Raw genomic sequence first — 20,422 nt, forward strand, 5'->3', positions numbered from 1 at the left:
GCTCCTTCAGGTCTTCATGGCCGAGGCCGTTTAGGGCTTGAAAGATCAGCACCAACACTTTGAATTGTGCTCAGAAACGCACTGGGAGCCAATGTAGGTCTTTCAGGATTGGAGTGATCATTCTGTGATAATTTGGCAGTGGATAAAGCTGTATTGCAACTTTTGAGTGCTTGCTTGCTTGTTTAAAAAACAGACAAGTGCTCCATGAACTCTGTAAACTGACACGAACACAACAGCAATCTGCGTACCTGTGCCTCAACTGGTACCCCAAAGTGTTGTGTCTCTGGCAGTGGATGTAGAGCATAGCCACTGTGGCTGGTACCTATTGTTCTCTGATTGGTTGGGATCACCAAAGTGACCATCCCTAGGGTTACATAAAGGGAAGAGATGCAGGAAGAGAACAGTGAAACAGTGTGGGAAACTCACAACAAAGCCTTAAATTCGGATTATGAAAACATTCCACATAGTGCCAAATTTCTCATTTCTGTGACATCTTTTCTCAGTTTGATGCAGGTGGGGGGGGGACAGAAGAATGCATGCAGCAAATGACAAATTTACTACTCTTGGAACGATATCCATAAATTTTGCAGGCAGAGGTCTTGCTCTGCCCAACAGCAGGGCCGGACCTGCACAGGGAATCCAGAAGGTGGCGGTGTGATGGCCTGGGGTTCGGATTCAGATGCTGAACCTGAGGAATCCCAGCCTGCACAGGAATCCCCGCCTCCAGAACCAGCTGAGCCTGAAGGGTCCTCACCTGTGCTGGATCCTCAGGGGCAGGCACCAGCTGAGTCTGCTCTGGCTCCGGAGGTGATGGAGGACCCATTGCCTGCAGGTGCTCCACTCTCAGCCCCATCAGAGGAAGCTGGGGTTGCCTCTGGGTCCGGTAACCCTCCAGCCTCTCCTGAGCTGCAGAGGCTAAGTTCCCGCAGGAGGAGGGCTCGCCTCCAGGCCAGGAGAGGCGAGTCACCAGAGGATTGGGGCTGCCCTATGCCTCGGGGCAGATAAAAGCTGGCCAGCCCCAGTCCCAGGTGGCGGGAGCAATGTTGGTGGTTGTCAGTTCCTGCCTGAACCCTGCCCTGCACTCAACTTCGACTTTTACGGACTGCCTTCATATTGCTTCATCGACCACGGACTGGACTTGGACCTTGCCTCTGGTTTAACCCCCGGGACCAGCACAGTTGTTCTCGGCACACATACCCCCCCCCCCCGTGGAAAGACTGGTGGAAAAAGTCAAGAGATTTGGCATGGTTTTCCAAAAGCTTTCAAATAATTACCGAATAGAGGGCAAATAGACACTTCACGCTTGATTAGCTAATCCATATTACGGCTCCATTAAACACACAATAGCATTTTCTGCCATCCGCCCCCCCCCCCCACTCCCTACCACCCGCCAACCCCTTTAAAAAAATTTCCAAGGATGGGCATTCACTCAAGTCATCAGCGCTAATTGCTGGTAAAACAGAAACAAAGCTCTTAAAAGGGAAATAGCTTTTGAAGGTCTAATCTGATTAATTAAGAGAGTTAATTGTTTCCATTTTAAGCAAGCGGGGAAGGGGAGGGCAACCTCCCACAAAATTAATATTTATTCATCTTAATGCATTGTCCCAGGAACCGACACAACCTGGTTTTCACGAGGAGCTTGCAAACTCCTTCTGGGTAAACAGGAAGGAGAGAAGCGGCCTTCTCCACTAATTAAGGGTATGCTGTTCCCAACCTAACGGGTCTCGGTTTTAATCGCATGCTGGAAATTGTATGCAGATGAAATAAAAGGAGCAGTTCTCCCCAGAGACAAAGGCAGAGAGCAGAGAGTCTAAAAATGCTCATCTCAAGCGCATAAATGCAGCGTGGGCGCAAAAAGTCAGCTGTCGTTCAAAGATGTACCCTCCTCCTGCCCAGTAGGGACCAAAGTCCCTTTGCCCCCCCCCCCCCCAATAAGGCAAAGTTGATTGGCGTTGCCATTTAAATGGTATGTATATGCAGGGCCAGATTTATGTTTGATGAGGCCCTCAGCTCCTGAAGGTAATGGGGCCCTTTATATGTCCAGCTGTCCTTTGCCAACAACAAATTAACGCTGTTTTTTGTGTTGAATGTATGCTATATGGTAATTGATGGACCTCATAGGTATCGAAAGCCATTTGCACGTAACAAAATACATATTTTATCAAAGTAATTGTTGAACGGAAATACAATTAAGAAGTATATTAATAGTGAAATACAATTAAGAAGTAGATTAAAAGTGAAATAATTATTAAACTCTAACTTAAAATGTTTTTTTAATTCACAACAAACTTAATAATGCAAACACATTGGCATTTGGCAATAACAAAAGTTCCGCTAGAAACACAATTTACAAAGACTCATCATCTAGTCTCTAGAAACTCGCTATAACATGAAATAATAATAGATGTAAATATATGATGCAGACTACTAATAATTATAAATAGCAGAATGTATATATAGAAAGGAGCAAACCAGGGATATTTTAGGGAGCAGGCGAGCAGGCGGGGCCCATGACCTACGTCATAGGAACCTACACAACACAAAACACTGTTGCTGGATGTAGCTTTTATTTTATTTGTTTTTTATCTTATATTTTGGAAATGTACATCCAGTTCTTTTCCTTTAATTTTTTTGGGGTCCCCCGAAAGTCGGACCCTAAGCTAGAGCTTGTTTAGCTTATACGTAAATCCGTCGCTGTGTATATGCAACGTCATCTGATTGATTATGCAGGGCAAGGTATACCTGCCCCCCTAGTTTATTCAAGTTGACACTCCTGCATAGACTTGCAGATCTGGAAGGGACCCCGAGGGTCATTTAGTCCAACCCCTCCTGCAACTTCTAGACCGAGAGGCTGGCCTGGTCTTATGAAGGCAGCGTCTCTGAAGACAAAGGCAGGGAGTGCCAACCTCAGGGCAAAGGCAGGCTTCAGGAAGCGCAACTGGTTCAGTCCCACAGTATCGTGTGGAAGGTCTTGGGTGCGATCCCTGGGAACAACTTTGGATAGGGGTGAGGATGTTAGTTTCTGTTTCCCACTGAGCAGTTGTGTGGAGTCACAGGACTCTGTTTACATTCCTGGGATTCCATACTATTGGAGTCTCACAGGAAAGGAGACAGGATGTGACGTTAGTGGTTTCCTGTTTCCTTTGTTCCTTTGTTCAGTTGCTCTCTGCTTCCATAGAGAGAGGATGTCTTTTCTGTTCTGCGTAGCTAGAAAATTTGTTGTTATTTAGTCGTTTAGTCGTGTCCAACTCTTCGTGACCCCATGGACCAGAGCACGCCAGGCACTCCTGTCTTCCACTGCCTCCCGCAGTTTGGTCAAACTCATGCTGGTAGCTTCGAGAACACTGTCCAACCATCTCGTCCTCTGTCGTCCCCTTCTCCTTGTGCCCTCCATCTTTCCCAGCATCAGGGTCTTTTCCAGAGAGTCTTCTCTTCTCATGAGGTGGCCAAAGTCTTGGAGTCTCAGCTTCAGGATCTGTCCTTCCAGTGAGCACTCAGGGCTGATTTCCTTCAGAATGGATGTGTTTGATCTTCTTGCAGTCCATGGGACTGTCAAGAGTCTCCTCCAGCACCATCATTCAAAAGCATCCATTCTTTGGCAATCAGCCTTCTTGATGGTCCAGCTCTCACTTCCATACATCACTACTGGGAAAACCATAGCTTTAACTATACGGACCTTTGTTGGCAAGGTGATGTCTCTGCTAGAAAATAAAATGCTTTAAAATGTAGCTCATACTGTCTTATCCTTCCCTGTGCTGGGAACTCTGCTGATTGAAGAATGTGCTTGGAGCCTTATCAAAGGCTCAGGTCATTAAAGACATTGGAGGCGGTTTCAAAGGCTCAGTCGAATGGAGCTGCCGACAGAGAGATGTCCCTGCCTGAAACCCTGGAGAGCGACTGCCAGTCAGTGCAGGGAATACTGAGCCTGATGTGGACCAATGGTCTGATTCTGTATTACGCAGCTCCCTACGCACCTGTTTTAATTTATTTGCTTCCCAATATTTATGGACCCTTTTTATTATGGATGCTATTAATGCAAGGAAGGAGGTCTTCTGGAGCAGGGACTTCTCCTCCCCTTTCCTTCTGCCTAACATGAATAATTATTATTATTATTATTATTATTATTATTATTATTATTATTATTTATCTGACAACAGAGGGTAATTAATTGTGAAACCAAATATGCTGTCCTGCCAGCAGGTGAAGACGTTGTTATTCCAACAGGCTTTGGGGAACTGGCTGCTTTTACTGAAAGGGGCAGTGCCATGCTGTTTTAATTGCAATTATTTGTATGATTTTAATAAATTTTATATATGTATATAGTTTTCCTTATTGATGTTTAACTGCTTTTTAATGATCGCTTTGTTTTTCTATGTTTTTGTGTTATTATTTTTATCTGTAAGCAACCTTGAGTCCCATCAGAAAAAGGTAGAGAACAAGTAAATTATTATTATTATTATTATTATTATTATTATTATTATTATTATTAGCTACAGGGTGAACCCAGAGTTCATCATGGACAGCTCGGGCAGTTCTGCCTTTTGCTGCTAATTTGAGCAGAGAAAATGAAATCCTGCACTTGCACAAATTTAAATAAGCCTCCGGTGCGACGATCGGGGTTATTATATTTTTAATTAGCATGTCTCTCTTTAATGGCAGGCTTTTTGTTTATTTTTTATTATAGCTCTGATGATGGGTTTGTTTGCCCTGCTTGTGTTTATTTTACCTTGATCTTTCACCAGGCTTGCTCCTTCCTTCTTCCTCGCCTGTTGCTCCCTGGAACCTGCTCTCTCGCTCATTAGAAGAACCAATCAAAACGGAGATTGACCTAAGAAGATGCGGCGGGCAGGAAACTTGGTAATGAACGTGGGCACCCTGTGCACTTTCCTGATGTCAGCGGTTCAAGCCAAGGGCGCACCTGATGCTGTTTTCACAGATGCCCAGGACCTGATTCTCAGCAACTGACAATCTGTGGCAGCCTTGCATTATCCAACAGGCAGTCTAAGCACTTTCATAAAGCACCAGCAAAGCAGTGGCACACACAAAGAGAGAGATTTATTTATTTTTTTTAAGAATTTGATGGTCCATATATCAAAATACGGGACGCAGGTGGCGCTGTGGGTTAAACCACAGAGCCTAGGACTTGCTCATCAGAAGGATGGCGGTTCGAATCCCGCAATGGGGTGAGCTCCCGTTGCTTGGTCCCTGCTCCTGCCAACCTAGCAGTTCAAAAGCACATCAAAGTGCAAGTAGATAAATAGGTACCGCTCCGGCGGGAAGGTAAATGGCATTTCCATGCGCTGCTCTGGTTCGCCAGAAGCGGCTTAGTCATGCTGACCACATGACCCGGAAGCTGTACGCCAGCTCCCTCGGCCAATAAAGCGAGATGAGCACCACAACCCCAGAGTCAACCACAACTGGATCTAATGGTCAGGGGTCCCTTTACCTTTACCTATTTCAAAAAAAAGAATCAACGTAGTCACCATGGGGGGAAATCAGAACTTTGTTAGGCTTCCTTACAGGCCGCTCCACACTCTTCCCTCACTTATCTGTTCTCTTTTTTAAAAAATTGTTGTTGTTGTTGTCGCTTAGTCGTGTCCGCCTCTTCGTGACCCCCTGGACCAGAGCATGCCAGGCCCTCCTGTCTTCCACTGCCTCCCACAGTTTGGTCAAACTCATGCTGGTAGCTTCGAGAACACTGCCCCACCATCTCGTCCTCTGTCGTCCCCTTCTCCTTGTGTCCTCCATCTTTCCCAACATCAGGGTCTTTTCCAGGGAGTCTTCTCTTCTCATGAGGTGGCCAAAGTCTTGGAGCCTCAGCTTCAGGATCTGTGCTTCCAGTGAGCACTCAGGGCTGATTTCCTTCAGAATGGAGAGGTTGGATCTTCTTGCAGTCCATGGGACTCTCAAGAATCTCCTCCAGCACCAGAATTCAAAAGCATCAATTCTTCGGTGATCAGCCTTCATTATGGTCCAGCTCTCACTTCCATACATCACTACTGGGAAAACCATAGCTTTAACTATATGGACCTTTGTTGGCAAGGTGATTTTTTTATTATTACTTATCCCCAACCAAACCAGAGAGCGTTCTACTAATGTAGATCAAAATAATCTGATCCGGTCATGTGCTGCAGGAAATCTATAGGCAATAGGTTTACAGGGGAAACCTCGAAGCTGTTGCTGAATCATATGTCAGAAGGGATTACAGTTGAAGTTATATGATGCACGTTTGGAAATACAGCAGGAAGACATAAGAATTAAAAAGAAATCGGGAGTGGGAAGGGAATGTTCAGTATTAAAATAAATAATAAAATGGTATGAATTGTGATGGTCCAAAGGAACTGGGTATCTCCTAAGTTACAAGAAATGTATAAAATCACACACCACACTTTTTTGGAGCTCTGGAGAAGCAATGCAAATGTTTAAAGATTTAAATCTCCAAAATTCCACGTTCGGAGGCCATGTTTCGTTTAATTTTACCATTTTTGAGCATTAAGTCTCCCTCCTGCGATTTCTATTGATTTGCTTTGTTTTGATGCAAACTTCCTTGAAGCCATGTTCTGGCAAAAAGCACGGTGTAAGAAGCAAAAATACAGAAATATTTAGGATGATGCTGAGCATTTGCCATACTCAAGAGTAAGCCCACTGAAACCAATTTGTTTAAATAAAGCGTTCTAAGTCTGCAGCTAATCAGTTCCATTGGATGACCCAAGGTCTCATATGACTGGGGGAGAGAAGAACTTTTCACCCTCTCCACTTGGTGAAGGATTTTGTAAGCTGAGCTAAGTGTTTCAGTCGCCTTGAGGACACTAGCAAAAGTAGGCGTGTTTGAAGACAAATTCCATGCTTCGAGCAGAAAAGCAAAATTCTATAAAGCTTTTTCGACTCCCCTAGGATGCTGGTGGGGAAGTTATGATCCTTGTAATAGATCATTGTTCTGTGGGTGTCCATAGCAACCTTAATGCATGAGCCATTTTGCATCTGACAAGCGGCGGAGGGTTTTGAAATTCTCCAGAGAGTTTTGATTCCCTGTATAACATGATAGGGAACAGGCTGCATCTCTAAGCACCTGGCCTATTGACATCTCAGAGAGTTTCCATGCCTCAGGTGTGTTTGCAAATCCAGAAGGGTCAAGTGGCAAAAGGTATGTTTTATGGAACAGAAGAAAGAGGTTTTGTGGAAATAAGGCAGGCAAGAAAGTTTTAAAAGCCAAATTCAGTATCCAGTGTGTCCCAAGAGAATGTTACTTTTGGGTTCAAGTACTGAAGACTTGTGGCTGACTACTACTACTACTAATAATAATAATAATAATTTATACCCCACCCGTCTGGCTGGGTTTCCCCAGCCACTCTGGGCAGCCAACCAAGCTCTTTCAAGCACCCCACCCTCTAGTTAGCATTCTTAGCCTGGGCTCCCTCCAGGAGGAAGCAGAAAGTCTTGGCGGCCGGGTAGATCAGGGTGGTCTGCTTCACGATTGCCTGCACCTCTTTGAGGATGGATCCTTTGTCCCTCCCAACTTCAGAAGGAGGTAGGGCAGGAAGGAAGCAGCCTCGTTCTCCATCAGCTGGTACCTCTCCTCAATCAGGAGACTGAAGAGTTTCTTTAAGCATTCCAAGGTCTTCATCAGCACCCATGTGTTGGTGTCAAACAGCCGCAGGCTGAGCCATTTCAGGATGAGGTCCAGGCAGCTGATGACCCCATCCTTCTCACTCTCCCAGTGCTTGGTCATCTACAGTGGTACCTCGGTTTACGAACTTAATCCATTCCGGAAGTCTGTCCTTAAACCGAAACCATTCGTAAACTGAGACGCGCTTTCCCTAATGTGGCCTCCCACCGCCAGTGCCCTTCCACCAGTGCCCTTCCACCATTCGGCTTCTGTTCTTAGACCGAGATAAAGTTCGCAAACCGGGACACTACTTCCAGTTTTGCGGAGTTTGTAAACCGAATAGTTTGCAAACTAGGAAGGATATTGATAGACGATATATCCTCTCCTCCCACCCTGAACATTCCCACATTACCTGTCCTGAATCTTCCAGCATTCAGCTTCATTGGATGTTTAGGAATGCTAGTGTTATGAGAGCAAGCCCTTCAATCCAGCCCCCGTGACCCAAGCATGACTTCAATGATGGCACTTCTGATGTGTTAGGTAGGCAGTTGATTTTATTGTTTAGTTTTTGCACCTTGAGAATGATCTGCTGGCTGGAGAGGGAGGGCCAGTGGAAAGCTTGCCTGGCCAAGTCATTGACCCTCTGCTCCTGAGACTCCATACTTGAGGTTTCTTTCTCTTTTCTTAGGCAACGGGGGTCTTTAATGTTAGCATCACTCTAAGCCGCTTTCTGCAGGAGAAGAGCTCTTCTGTTTGCTTTGTCTCTCTGCCCCTATAACTGCCAAACCGTGCTTGACATAGCTCCGGAAAAGGAGCGAGCTGTTTCTCAAGAAGGGCTCCAAGTCTGCCTGTGGGTTTTCCCCCTTGTATTCATACAGTTCCTCAAGGCCCGCCCTGGCAGTCTCCTTGCAGTTGATCTTCTTGAAAATAGCTGCCAGTGTCTCATTTGCTTTGTGCTCATCTGTGTGAGGAGAGCCCTTGTCCTGATGGACAGCAGCCTGCTCTGACAAGTGCTCCACGACCTTCCACAGGTGATCCTCCAACTCAGACTCATCTCTGTTCTTGATCAGCGTCAGGTGACCCATGATCTCTGCCCCCTTCAGCTTGCAAAGAGTGTTCAGAAGAGACTTCAGGGCTCGGAATGGGTAGTTGCTCGAGTACTGCTTCAGCTTCTCCTTGGGCATGGCCTTCATGAAGACGTGGATGTCCAGCAGAAGTTGGTCAAGATTGATGCTGCCGATGGTTTGTGGCAGGAACTTGATGGCTTTCCACAAGCACTTGGCAACCATCTCAGAAAAGGCCACCAGGTCAGTGGGAGCATTCAAGCCTTCATGGAGCAGCAGCAGCAGAGAGCTGAGAAGCCTGTTGTGGTCTGATTTCTCCAGCACCTTGCTTATCAAGTGGCTGAGAGACTGGGCGGTGCCCTGCTCTTCCTGGACCTCTTCAATGGGAGAATCCAGCAGCAAGGCAATGAGGCTGCTCAGAAGGTCCTTCAGCACCCCAGCAGATGCTTCCTGGGCGAGGCTCTCCACCTGGAAGAGGGAGACCATGTTGGAGATGATGCAGCTGTAAAGCTCCATGACTTTCTGAGTCCTCATCTCCTCCTCCGCCATCACGTGGAGCTGGTGGATGAACTTCAGCTGCCGGAGCGTTGCGATCAGGAATGGGTTGATATGGCCAGACAAGGTTTCTGCTTGGTCCTCCTGCTTTAAAATCTCCTGGATCTGCAAAAGCGCCTCAATACTGGTGCTGGTGCTGCCGCTGGCTACGCGGCAGATGATCATGTTGATGTTGGGGTTCTCAGTCCGGTAGGGGACAACATCAACTGCTTTTGGACTTCTGCAGGAGGCCGTGCCATCACTGACATTCTGCCCCCCAGCTTGGTCTGCATGGGAAGCCAGATGTTCTCCCCCTGTGTGGCTGCCACCAGTTCCGTGGCTTTGTTTGTACCCTTCTAAGGACCCCAGCCTAAGACTCAGGTTGAAGACCTGGGTGTCCACTGTTTCTTCCTTGACTTGCTTGGCAGCTGCATCTTTCATGCTCCCTTCCAGCAAGTTCATGTGCTTGTCAGAGATGTTCCCAATGGCCTTGAAGGTCTCGACTCCATAGACATCCCGGGCAATGGCGATGACTTTCAAGGCCGCGCAATGGACAGCATTGTTTGAGTCTCCCGTCAAGGTGATCAGGGTCTTCAGGGTTTTGCTTGGGTTTGGCTGACACACTTCTGGACCATACGTCTTGAGCAGCCAACCAAGCTCTTTCAGGCACCCCACCCTCTGGTTAGCATTCTTAGCCTGGGCTCCCTCCAGGAGGAAGCAGAAAGTCTTGGCGGCCGGGTAGATCAGGGTGGTCTGCTTCACGATCGCCCGCACCTCTTTGAGGATGGATTCCTTTGTCCCTCCCAACTTCAGAAGGAGGTAGGGCAGAAAGGAAGCAGCCTCGTTCTCCATCAGCTGGTACCTCTCCTCAATCAGGAGACTGAAGAGTTTCTTTAAGTATTCCAAGGTCTTCATCAGCACCCATGTGTTGGTGTCAAACAGCCGCAGGCTGAGCCATTTCAGGATGAGGTCCAGGCAGCTGATGACCCCATCCTTCTCACTCTCCAAGTGCTTGGTCATCACGGTCAGCGCCTTGATGTGGTGCTGGAAATTGGAGTGAAAGAGCTCCTCCTGCAGCCAGCTGGAGAAGCAGGTGCACATCTGGGCCTTGAGTTGCTCCACATATTTGCTGTTGGGGCTGCTAAAATTCCACCTCAGCACCTTCAGGGCCTTTTCGTCCTTTGCCCTCTGCTCTTTTGCTTTGGGGACGATGATGAAGATGGGGCCCAGCTTACTGATGTCTTCCTTCATGCTGAGCTTCACCTGCTGCTTCGCACTTGGTGGCTTCTTTGGTTTGGGGACGGCGCCTTCCGACTTGGCTTTCTTGACATCCATGCCCCCATCGCTGGCTCCTAAGTTCTCTGTTGAGGAGGACACTGGCTTGCACTGCTGGGGAGAAGCCAAGATGGATTTGGGCCAAGACTTGCCCCGCGGTAGCTTCGAAAGGGATTTGGGGAAAGGCCGGGTGGGCTTTGCTGGATGACCAGCTTGGATTTGCTCCAGCAGAGAGAGGACCTGGTCTTTGGAAGTCGGCTTCAGCTTGTTGGCAGCTTCGGCCATCCTCTCAAAGCCAAGCTGGAGGACGAAGAATGGCACAGCCTCATATGCTGCTTTGTGCATGTCCTCGTGGTTGTCCTCCAGGGCAGAGTAGAGGTGGGGCACGCAACGGAGCAGGTCGTTGGTGGCGGAGCTGGAGGATGGCAGCTTCTCCACCAGCCAACCCAGGAGCCCCTGCCTTTGGAAGAAACTCTCCTTCTTTGGATCTGCAGAAAGATCCTCCACTTCCAGCCATTCTTTCATGCCAGTCTGCTCAGCCCAGGCTTCCACAGTCATGAGAGCTGCAGCCCTCACACCACTTTTGCTGTCCCTCAAGATGGCGATGATGGACATCCCCAGAGTCTTGACGTGCTGCCTAATGCCTGGGCCCATTACCTTGGCCAGCTGCTGGAGGACAGAGAGCGTCTGCTTCACAAGGGCTTTGTTGGAGTCTTGCAGGCAAGCCTTCAAGGCGACGGGGAGGTCCCCCAGGCTGGGCTGGATGGACCCGACATTGCTGAGGATCCTGGAAACCTCCTCGAGCCCTTCCTTCCGGACCTTCCAGCTGGTGTCCTGCATCTTTGACATCAGCTCCTTGGAGATCTTCTGGCTAATGTCAACAGCATCACTTCTCTTGCAGGGCTGAGCATCGCCCCCTCTCTGCTCGCTCCCACTGTCCCTGCAGAATTTGCAGCGGCCTCGTGTTGGAGGGGGCGGACGCTGACCACTCACCTTCTGAAACTCCATGTCAATCTGGGAGAGCAAAGCCGGCTTCTCATCCTCAAAGAAGACCCTCAGCGGGGCTCCAACATACAGGTACATCACCCCTAGGAGGCCGAAGGCAGAAGCTCTCTCGTCCGGGTGAGCAGCAGTCAAGGCAGCTTTGATGTAGCCAATAAAGTCTTGGGCCTCCAAGCTGTCGAAGCCAAAGTCCTTGATGGCACCAGTCAGCCAGCTGAGTGTTTCCGAGTGGGTCCTGGGGCTGTCTTGCAAGAAGGCCGCTTCCACCACCTTCCTTGCTGTCCAGGGCAACCCACAGGCTTCTGCTACGGCCGTCAGAGCTTCCTTGGTGTCACCGCTGCAGATGACATCCCCGATCTTGTCCACCAGCTTCCCCAGAACAAACTGGGCAGTGGTCTTGGAGAAGTTCCCCCTCTGGGCGATGAGGGTGACGATGTGCAACCTTTTCTGCATCACCTGCAACTTGGTCTCATTCCACCCGGGCTCCTTGTCCAGCAGTCTCACAAGCGCCTGGCAGGGCATCTGGCTCTTTTCCATCTTCTCCACGGCCTTCTCAAACACCTCCAGGCAAGAAATCCGCTCCTTCCAGTTACTGCTGTCCATGTCCCGGAGGCAGGATGCTGGGAGGACAGCGGCAGCTTCCAGCTCACATGATTCCTCTGAGAGTTCCGCCTCTGGCGCAGTCCTTGGATCTAGCATCTTGGCTCACCTTGAGTTCTAGAACTTTGGCTAGCCATGCGGGGCATGGTGGCTTTGTCCTCCCTTGGGCGGCCCTCAGACCAGGGAGGGCAGAGGACATTCCGGGGAGTAAGAGAGGTGGCGGAAGGACCCTCAAGTTTTCCTGGCTGCCCCCCAGCCTCCTCCCTGGGCCCCTCCAGAAAGGAGGTGATGGTTCCCGCACCTTGGGGAAGGGGCCCTTCCTGAGGGGTTGCTGCTCCCGCTGGTGAGCGGTGGCTTCTGCCCGGAGGCAGGCTGGGCTCATTGTGATGTCATCAGGACCCTAGCCAGGAGCTTGCAGCAGCAGCAGCAGCAGAGGAAAGTAAAGTCAGGAGGGGAGAGAGTCTTGCAACCACCATGAAAACCCCCAGAGTTGGATGTGGGACTTGTAAGTTAAAAACAACTATGTTGTTTAACATGGTGTGTTAATTATTGAAGCCCGCCATAGGCCCTCAGGATGAAGGTTGGGAGATAATTTTAAATCATCATCATCAAAAGCTAATTCTAATGGTTAAGAGCGGTGGACTTGTAATCTGGTGAACCTGGTTCGCTTCCCCGCTCCTCCACATGCAGCTGCTGGGTGACCTTGGGCTAGTCATGCTTCTCTGAAGTCTCTCAGCCCCACTCACCTCACAGAGTGTTTGTTGTGGGGGAGGAAGGGAAAGGAGAATGTTAGTCGCTTTGAGACTCCTTCGGGTCGTGATAAAGCGGGATATCAAATCCAAACTCTTCTTCTTCTCTTCTAATTCTATTCCAAGCTTGTTGAGGTCTAGTGTCCAGATCTAGTCTACCTTGGTCAGACCACACCTGGAGTCCTGTGTCCAGTTCTGGGTGCCACAATTTAAGAAGGATGTTGACAAGCTGGAAAGTGGGCAGAGGAGGGCAACCAAAATGGCCAACAGTCTGGAAATGAAGCCTTATGAGGAACGGTTGGTGGGAGTTGGGGTGTTTAGCCTGGAGAAGCAGAGACTCAGAGGAGATATGAGAACTGTCTTCAGATATCTGCAGTGCGGTCACAAGGAAGAGGGAGCAAGCTTGTTTTCTGCTTCTCTGGAAGGTAGAACTGACCCAATGGATTAAAATGACAGGCAAGGAGATTCTGACTAAACATTAAGAAGAACTTTCTGATAGTAAGAGCCATTTGACAGTCAAACGGTCTCCTTCGGGAGGTGGTGAACTCTCCTTCCTTGGAGATTTTTAAGCAGAAGTTGGATCTGCTAGGGATTTTTCAACTGTGGACCAAGTTAAACAGTACACAAAGAAACACAGAAGCATAGAATTGTAGTTGACTCTTAGGACCCCTTCCAGGTCTGTAATTCTACGATTTTATTATGACCATCTCCCTTCTATTTCACTTTGTTCATCAGTGGTGGGTAGCTATAGTATCCTATAGTAGTTAGAGTGTCATCCTTGAGTCCAGCCACCTCCCTAGATGGTCTCCTGCTACTAATATATTTAAAGAACTTGTTGTTGGTCTTAATGTTTTTAGCACTGTGTTCCTCAAATTCTTTTGTAGCATTCCTCGCTGTTCCATTTTTTGAAGGAAGCCTTCTTGCCTCTAATAGCTTCCTAAGGAAAGTTAGGTATTTAATCCTTGTGTTTGTTTTACTCAGTTTTCATTCCGTCCATACAACAAATGCATGTAGAACGAATGCATGGATGGCGGAAAGGAATTCTGCCTCAAGGGGGGTTTTCATGTCCCACTTCACTAACCTGGACGATAATCTGTATATTATGCAAATTTCTTTGCTAACTCTGCAATTTTTGCCCCCGTTTTGTGTGAGACACCTGCTTAGTTTTTTGCTCCAGGAAGGGACCCTAGCTCTCAAAAACCATCATTTCTATACTGCTCTCTTCAGATGATTCTTTTTCCCTCAAAGAAACAAATCTGCTAACTGGGTCTGGTGTCAACAGGCAACTAGATCCAGGCAGACCTGCTAGGCTGGATAAGTAGCTTAGCAAAACATTTGTTGCACATAACGGGCAGCCGGCAGAGCACCATTTATTTTGACCTCTGCGGCCAAAAGTCTTGCATTAGAAAAGAAATGTTTGCATCTCAAGCCTCTCCTCGCTGAACCCTAATACGAAGCCTAACAATTTGTGCAAAGGAAACCGGTGCTTTTCTACAAATTGTTTCTTCTGGGAAATGTGCTTGAGCTCTGATTGCAGAATAAAGAATGAATCATAAGTGTGTGCTCTTGTTTGTTTGCTTGCCTGTTTATTTGTTTAGCCTCTGGCACACGGAGAGAATTTGCTGCCATTTATTTGCCGAGAGTGAAAAGCTCTCAGGGAATCAGAAAGTGGAAGCGAAAAGCTGCTGTTTTCTTGGGAGGAAACGAAAGTGCGCACACAGCCCTTTCCCCCACCATCTATCAGAACATGAAAAGAGCCCAGCTGGATCAGGCCAATGGCCCATCTAATCCAGCATCCTGTTGTCACAGCGGCCAAACCCAATGCCTTTTCTGGGAAGCCTGCAGGCACAACATGAGCACAACAGCACCATGGCCACCTGCAGTTCCCAGAAAGTGCTGTTCAAAGGTCTGCTTCCTAGGAAAGTAAAGTGAGAACATAGCCAGAATGGCTAGTAGCCATCAATTGGCCCTCTCCTCCTCCGTGAGTTTGTCTAATCCCCTTTTAAAGCCATCCAGGTTGCTGACTTCACTGCTTCTTGTGGGAGTGAGTTCCATAGTTTAACTATGCAATGGTTATCTACAATAACAATCCCCCCTTTGTGTAATGTGTACAATATTGTTTGTTTGTTTGTTTGTTTGTTTTGTTTTGATCTACTAGGGTACTATTTATTTATTTATTATTTTTTGTGTGTCTTATCTTACTTACTCTGTGCACTCTAATTTTGTACTTTTTATTCTTCAGTAAGGGACGCGGGTGGCGCTGTGGGTTAAACCACAGAGCCTAGGACTTGCTGATCAGAAGGTCGGCGGTTCGAATCCCCACGATGGGGTGAGCTCCCATTGCTCGGTCCCTGCTCCTGCCAACCTAGCAGTTCAAAAGCACGGCAGTGCAAGTAGATAAATAGGTACCGCAAGTAGATAAATGGACCCCTGACCGTTAGGTCCAGTCACGGACAACTCTGGGGTTGCAGCGCTCATCTCGCTTTACTGGCCGAGGGAGCCAACGGACAGCTTCCGGGTCATGTGGCCAGCATGACTAAGCCACTTCTGGAGAACCAGAGCAGCACACACAAACACCGTTAACCTTCCCGCCGGAGCGGTACCTATTTATCTACTTGCACTTTGACATGCTTTTGAACTGCTAGGTTGGCAGGAGCTGGGGCCGAACAATGGGAGCTCACCCCATTGCAGGGATTCAAACTGCCAACCTTCTGATCGGCAAGCCCTAGGCTCCGTGGTTTAGACCACAGTGCCACCCATGTCCCAATAAAGTTTATTAATTGAATTTTATTCTTAGGTAGATTTACCAAAAGAAATACAGTGGTACCTCAGGTTAAGAACTTAATTCGTTCCGGCGGTCCATTCTTAACCTGAAACTGTTCTTCACTTGAAGCACCACTTTAGCTAATAGGGCCTCCTGCTGCCACTGTGCCACCGCTGCACGATTTCTGTTCTCATCCTGAAGCAAAGTTCTTAACCCGAGGTACTATTTCTGGGTTAGCAGAGTCTGTAACCTGAAGCGTCTGTAACCTGAAGCCTCTGTAACCTGCGGTACCACTGTACACACACCAATAAATCACTTTTAGAAAGGGGCAAGATTAGATATGGACGCACAAAGCATTTTTATAAAAATATCAAGACTTCTTGCAGTCTGCTCAGCTCCCCTTTCTTCCCACCCAGAGCAACCCTGCCCCCTGCCCATGGGAGCCAACTCCAGGGGCCCATGGGTGCTTGGGCACCCACAATAATATAATTGTGGGGGCCAGGCACCCGCAGTTCAGCTCTGCCTTCCACAGCCAGCCGGTGAAGCAACCTTTCCTGGGGGAGTGGGGCTCGACCAGGAGGGAGGGAACATGCCAGTCAGGCATGTGTCTCTGCCAGGGCCCTACTCAAGTGTAGGCTGAACTCCTAACATACTGAAATACTTCACAGAACACAGTAACACAAACATCCTGTCTCCGTCACTTCCCACTCTGTGGAGTGAAAACATACATTGTCATGTGATAGACAAAAATCCCATGACTGCAATCATGGAGCAGGAAAAGAAAAGGCTATAGAAAGCAGGAAGAAGAGATGCAGCCACTGCAACGTGGATGTACGACATCACACGCACATGCCTCAGATAGTGCGTGAGACAAGGAAAATGAGTTGTTGTTTTTTATTGTGCTACGGCACCATGAAGTCATATGTCTGCTATTTAAGTACTATGTGTAAACTCAGTGTTTTTTCCAGCACTCAAGATCCTTATTTTAAAATAGGAAAGGCAATAGTTAACTGATTAATACAAAAATACGCACTAATAATGTTTATATCAAAGGGTTTTTACAGAAAACTTGAAATACATTGATTATAAAGAGAGGCTTTAATCAATTTTAGCTATAAACAAAGTGCCTTTTTATAAAGGGAAACTAAATAGGAAATGTCTTTTGTATAAGAATTTCTTTGTTCTGATAAATTTATTATGCATTTCAGTATTTCAGTTATTTTTTGTTTTTGTTTTTGCAATGAAGACTTCTATGATGATGTCTTGGTTTTGTTTCCTTTGGCTAGAAAAACATTAATGTTTGGCATGCTGTTTTTATCGTATATGCTCTTTTGCTACTGACTTTTCCCAATAAATGTTACTTTGCAAGTGCAGGATGCGATCCTAGACTTTTGTTACAACCGAGTTGCATATTTGCATCATTTAATGGCATACTGATAATTTGTTCTGACTGAATAAACAATTTGTGAAGTTGCATTAAAAAAAACAACATGGTGCGTGCAACGTCACACACGCTACGTGCAGCCGTGTGCGTGTGATGCCACCCATGTGAGTTGCGGTGGCAGACAACCACAATCCCAAGGGCAAGATGGCGCCCCTGCCTGCCCCTTGGAGCCAGCACATCATGCAAGGCTGGACCTTGGCCGCAGCAACCTCTCCTCCTCTTTGCCCATTCTCCAGCAGTTGCTACAAGCTGCCCCAAGGAGGAAGTTGGCAGTGGCAGTCCATGGAGAGCAGTGGCGTAGCGTGGGTTGTCAGCACCCGGGGCAAGGCAAGTAATTTGCGCCCCCTAACCCATGGATTTGCGCCCCCTAACCCTACAAATCTATGCCTATGAATGATGGTCCCTCTCTCTCTTTCTCATATTCCAATTGATTCCCATTTCCGCCGATCGATCCCCGAAGCTCTCACCCAGCGAAATTTGTGCGTAATTACACTTCGCCATCCCTAATCCTGCCGCTTCCAGCGGGAAATGATGACGGTGCGTCTCTCCTCTCCAAACTTTCCCCGGCCCTTTGCCGGCCGGTGCAGCCCTTTTGGCTACGAGCTCCCCTCCTTCTCTGCCCGCTTCCGACCCCACCTTCCCGTCCAGCCTCCCTACCTCCTGAAAAAAGGCGCCGGCGCCGAGCAGGACACCCCCGTGGCCATCGGAGAGAGGCGGGGCCGAGGGAGGCAAGCCAATGGGCGAGGCGGGGGTAGGTGGCCACGGGGGCGGGCGCTGCCGCAGTCCTCGGGTGGGCAAGGTAGGAGCAGGCAGAGGCTGGCCGGCCGCTCTGACAATAGGGGCGGGCCGAGGGCACGACAGGGCTCGGCCCTCTGGACTCGCGCCCCCCCCAGATGTTGCTCCTGGTGCGGCCGGCAACCCTGGCACCCCCCACGCTACGCCACTGATGGAGAGACAACGTGATCCTCCCTCATTGCTGCTGCCACTGCCACACTCAGAACAAGCGCCAGCTCATCGTCCTTCCTGAGCCTGGTGGTGCCAGCACTGGTGGGGGAAAGAGGGGCATTCTGAGATCAAATCAGAAGGCTTTTGCTGTCCCTGGAAAACTGGGACACTAGGAGGGTATTAAGTTCTGATGTTCTGAGAGAGGGAGAAAAAAAGTTAAGGAACTTGCTAGCACAAGTTAGGAAAGATATTGATAAACAATATACAGTACCCTCTCCTGCCTCCCTGAACATTCCCACAAGTACTAGATAGGCCACTGGCCTGATCCAGAAGGTTCTTTTTATGTTCTTAAGACCTTATAAACCAAGAGGATAAGCCTTTCTTGGTCTTTCTCTTTTTGATATGTTAAGAAAGAGATAAAAGTGCAATAGGAAAACTTCAGTAAGTTAAAAGTGATGTTGTGTAATTTTTCTATTACCATTTATGTATTGTTAAAATTGGTTAATTGTAATGAATTGATGTAGCAAGTACTGTGGTTTTTTCCTTTGTTATTGTTGAATTCTAAATAAAGTATTATTCAAAAGAAAAGAGGGGGAGCCGAGAAGAAGGAGAAGGAGGAGAAGAATCTACCGTATTTTGCGCCCCATAGGACGCTCCGGCCCATAGGACGCACCTAGGTTTTTTTGAGGGGGGGAAATAAAGGGGGAAAATTATTTTTTTCCCCAGGTGTGGGGCTGGAAGAACCAGGTCGGGGAACAGTGGGAAGGCACTCTCTGCCTCCCCTCTGTCCCCCGAGCTTGTGGGGCTGGCGATGGGGAGAAGTGCGCTGATCCCGGGACTGCAGGCAGCTCTGCGCAACCCTCGGAGCCGGTCTCCCGAGGGTTGCGCAGAGCTACCTGAAGCCTGGAGAGCGAGAGGGGTTGGTGCGCACCGACCCCTCTCGCTCTCCAGGCTTCAGCGAAAGCCTGCATTCGCCCCATAGGACGCACCCAGATTTCCCCTTCATTTTTGGAGGGGAAAAAGTGCGTCCTATAGGGCGAAAAATACGGTAAGTTGCTGTCCATTATAAGGATGTCCTTTATAAAGGGAGCATCTTTTATTGCTTTTAATTAGGGAAAAATTATTTGACGGTGAAGACATGAAGCTGCCTCTTAATGGATCAGCCCATTGCTGCAGATTTCCAGCTCTAGTTGGCAGAAGCTTTGTACGATCCAAGGGAGACAAGGGTCTTTTCCATTCCTTGTCACTTGAGAGCCATGTTTTTGTGAATGTGTTGAAGGGAGATACTTGGGACTTTCTGCAATGCAAGCAGCTGCTCTGGCCACCGGGCAACTCTGGGCCAGTCCAGAACACAACATGCGGGAATGATATTTTCAACACAGTACTGGTTATTGGGTTACATTTCATGCTGATATATATATGATTGTCATTGACTACTAGGATCATTTGCATGAGAGATGATTGTTGTTTTTTTCAAGCGCTGGAGACTTTGCTTCAGTATTCGATATGATTCAGGGAAATCTATCATTCGCAGAGGAGATATTATTCAAGAGTTTATGTTAGCCATGAGTTTAGTTCCACTTCTCCTTGACATCGCTCAGGAACCTTTTAGAAAAACCCATTTGTCCACTGATTTCACAATACAGCTCAGCTTCAGCCCCACTCCTCCCAAAGCAAGGGAGGCAGCAGTTAACATTTATTAACAGCAGTTAATAAATAAAAAGAAACCCTTAATGATACTCCACATCTCCTCCAATGCATTCAATCCTTGTGGACAAGCAACGTGTTTTAAACTGACAAAACAAGAGAATGTGGAACTCCCCAAAAGTTATGGCAGTGCAGGCCAGGACTGGTGGGAACTGTTTTCCCAACATTTGCAGAATATGTTTGGCAAAAGCTGGGAGAGATGGGCCATTGGCCTGATTCAGCAAACTTTTATTATGAAAGATATTCAGAACAGCATATTTAATTACCAAACCACACCTTAGCAGAAAATGTAAACAGCCTTCCCCAACCCAGATCTCTTGGACTAGGACTCCCATCAAGCCTGGTCAACATGGCCAAATGTGGCTAACAATTATGGGATGCGTAGTCCAAAACATCTGGAAGGCACTGAGTTGTGGAAGGCTGAGCTAGAAAAGTTTCATCACAGTGGTGTCTCTCTCTTTTCTAACAGCTACTGATAGCTGACTTTTCTGATTCTCACCAGGACAAATTTTAATATCTTAAGGCGAGAGCCAATATACTTTAAAACATTTGTGTGGTCAGTTTATTTCACTGCCAAAATGTCTTATCTGTGAAAATGGTATGTGTCTAACCATTCTGGAAATTCCTTCATATATATATATATATATATATATATATATATATATATATATATGCAAGCGCACGTCTTAAGCATGAGGGCCAACATCAGTTAGTGTGCTGGGTTCAAGGATG

At 47.7% G+C, this 20,422-nt stretch overlaps 1 long non-coding RNA gene and 1 pseudogene across 2 annotated transcripts in view; one reads left to right on the forward strand and one right to left on the reverse strand.

The window, feature by feature from the left end:
• LOC308585230 overlaps positions 1 to 20,422 on the forward strand; it is a 133,449-nt gene that overhangs the window by 84,388 nt on the left and 28,639 nt on the right. The gene's annotated exons all lie outside the window — the stretch shown is intronic.
• On the reverse strand, positions 8,143 to 12,569 carry LOC308584841 (cytoskeleton-associated protein 5 pseudogene; annotated as a pseudogene). The gene has a single exon. The product of its transcript is annotated as a cytoskeleton-associated protein 5 pseudogene (transcript).

This window comes from Podarcis bocagei (assembly GCF_964188305.1).
Source record: "Podarcis bocagei genome assembly, chromosome: 4".
Classification (NCBI taxonomy): domain Eukaryota; kingdom Metazoa; phylum Chordata; class Lepidosauria; order Squamata; family Lacertidae; genus Podarcis; species Podarcis bocagei.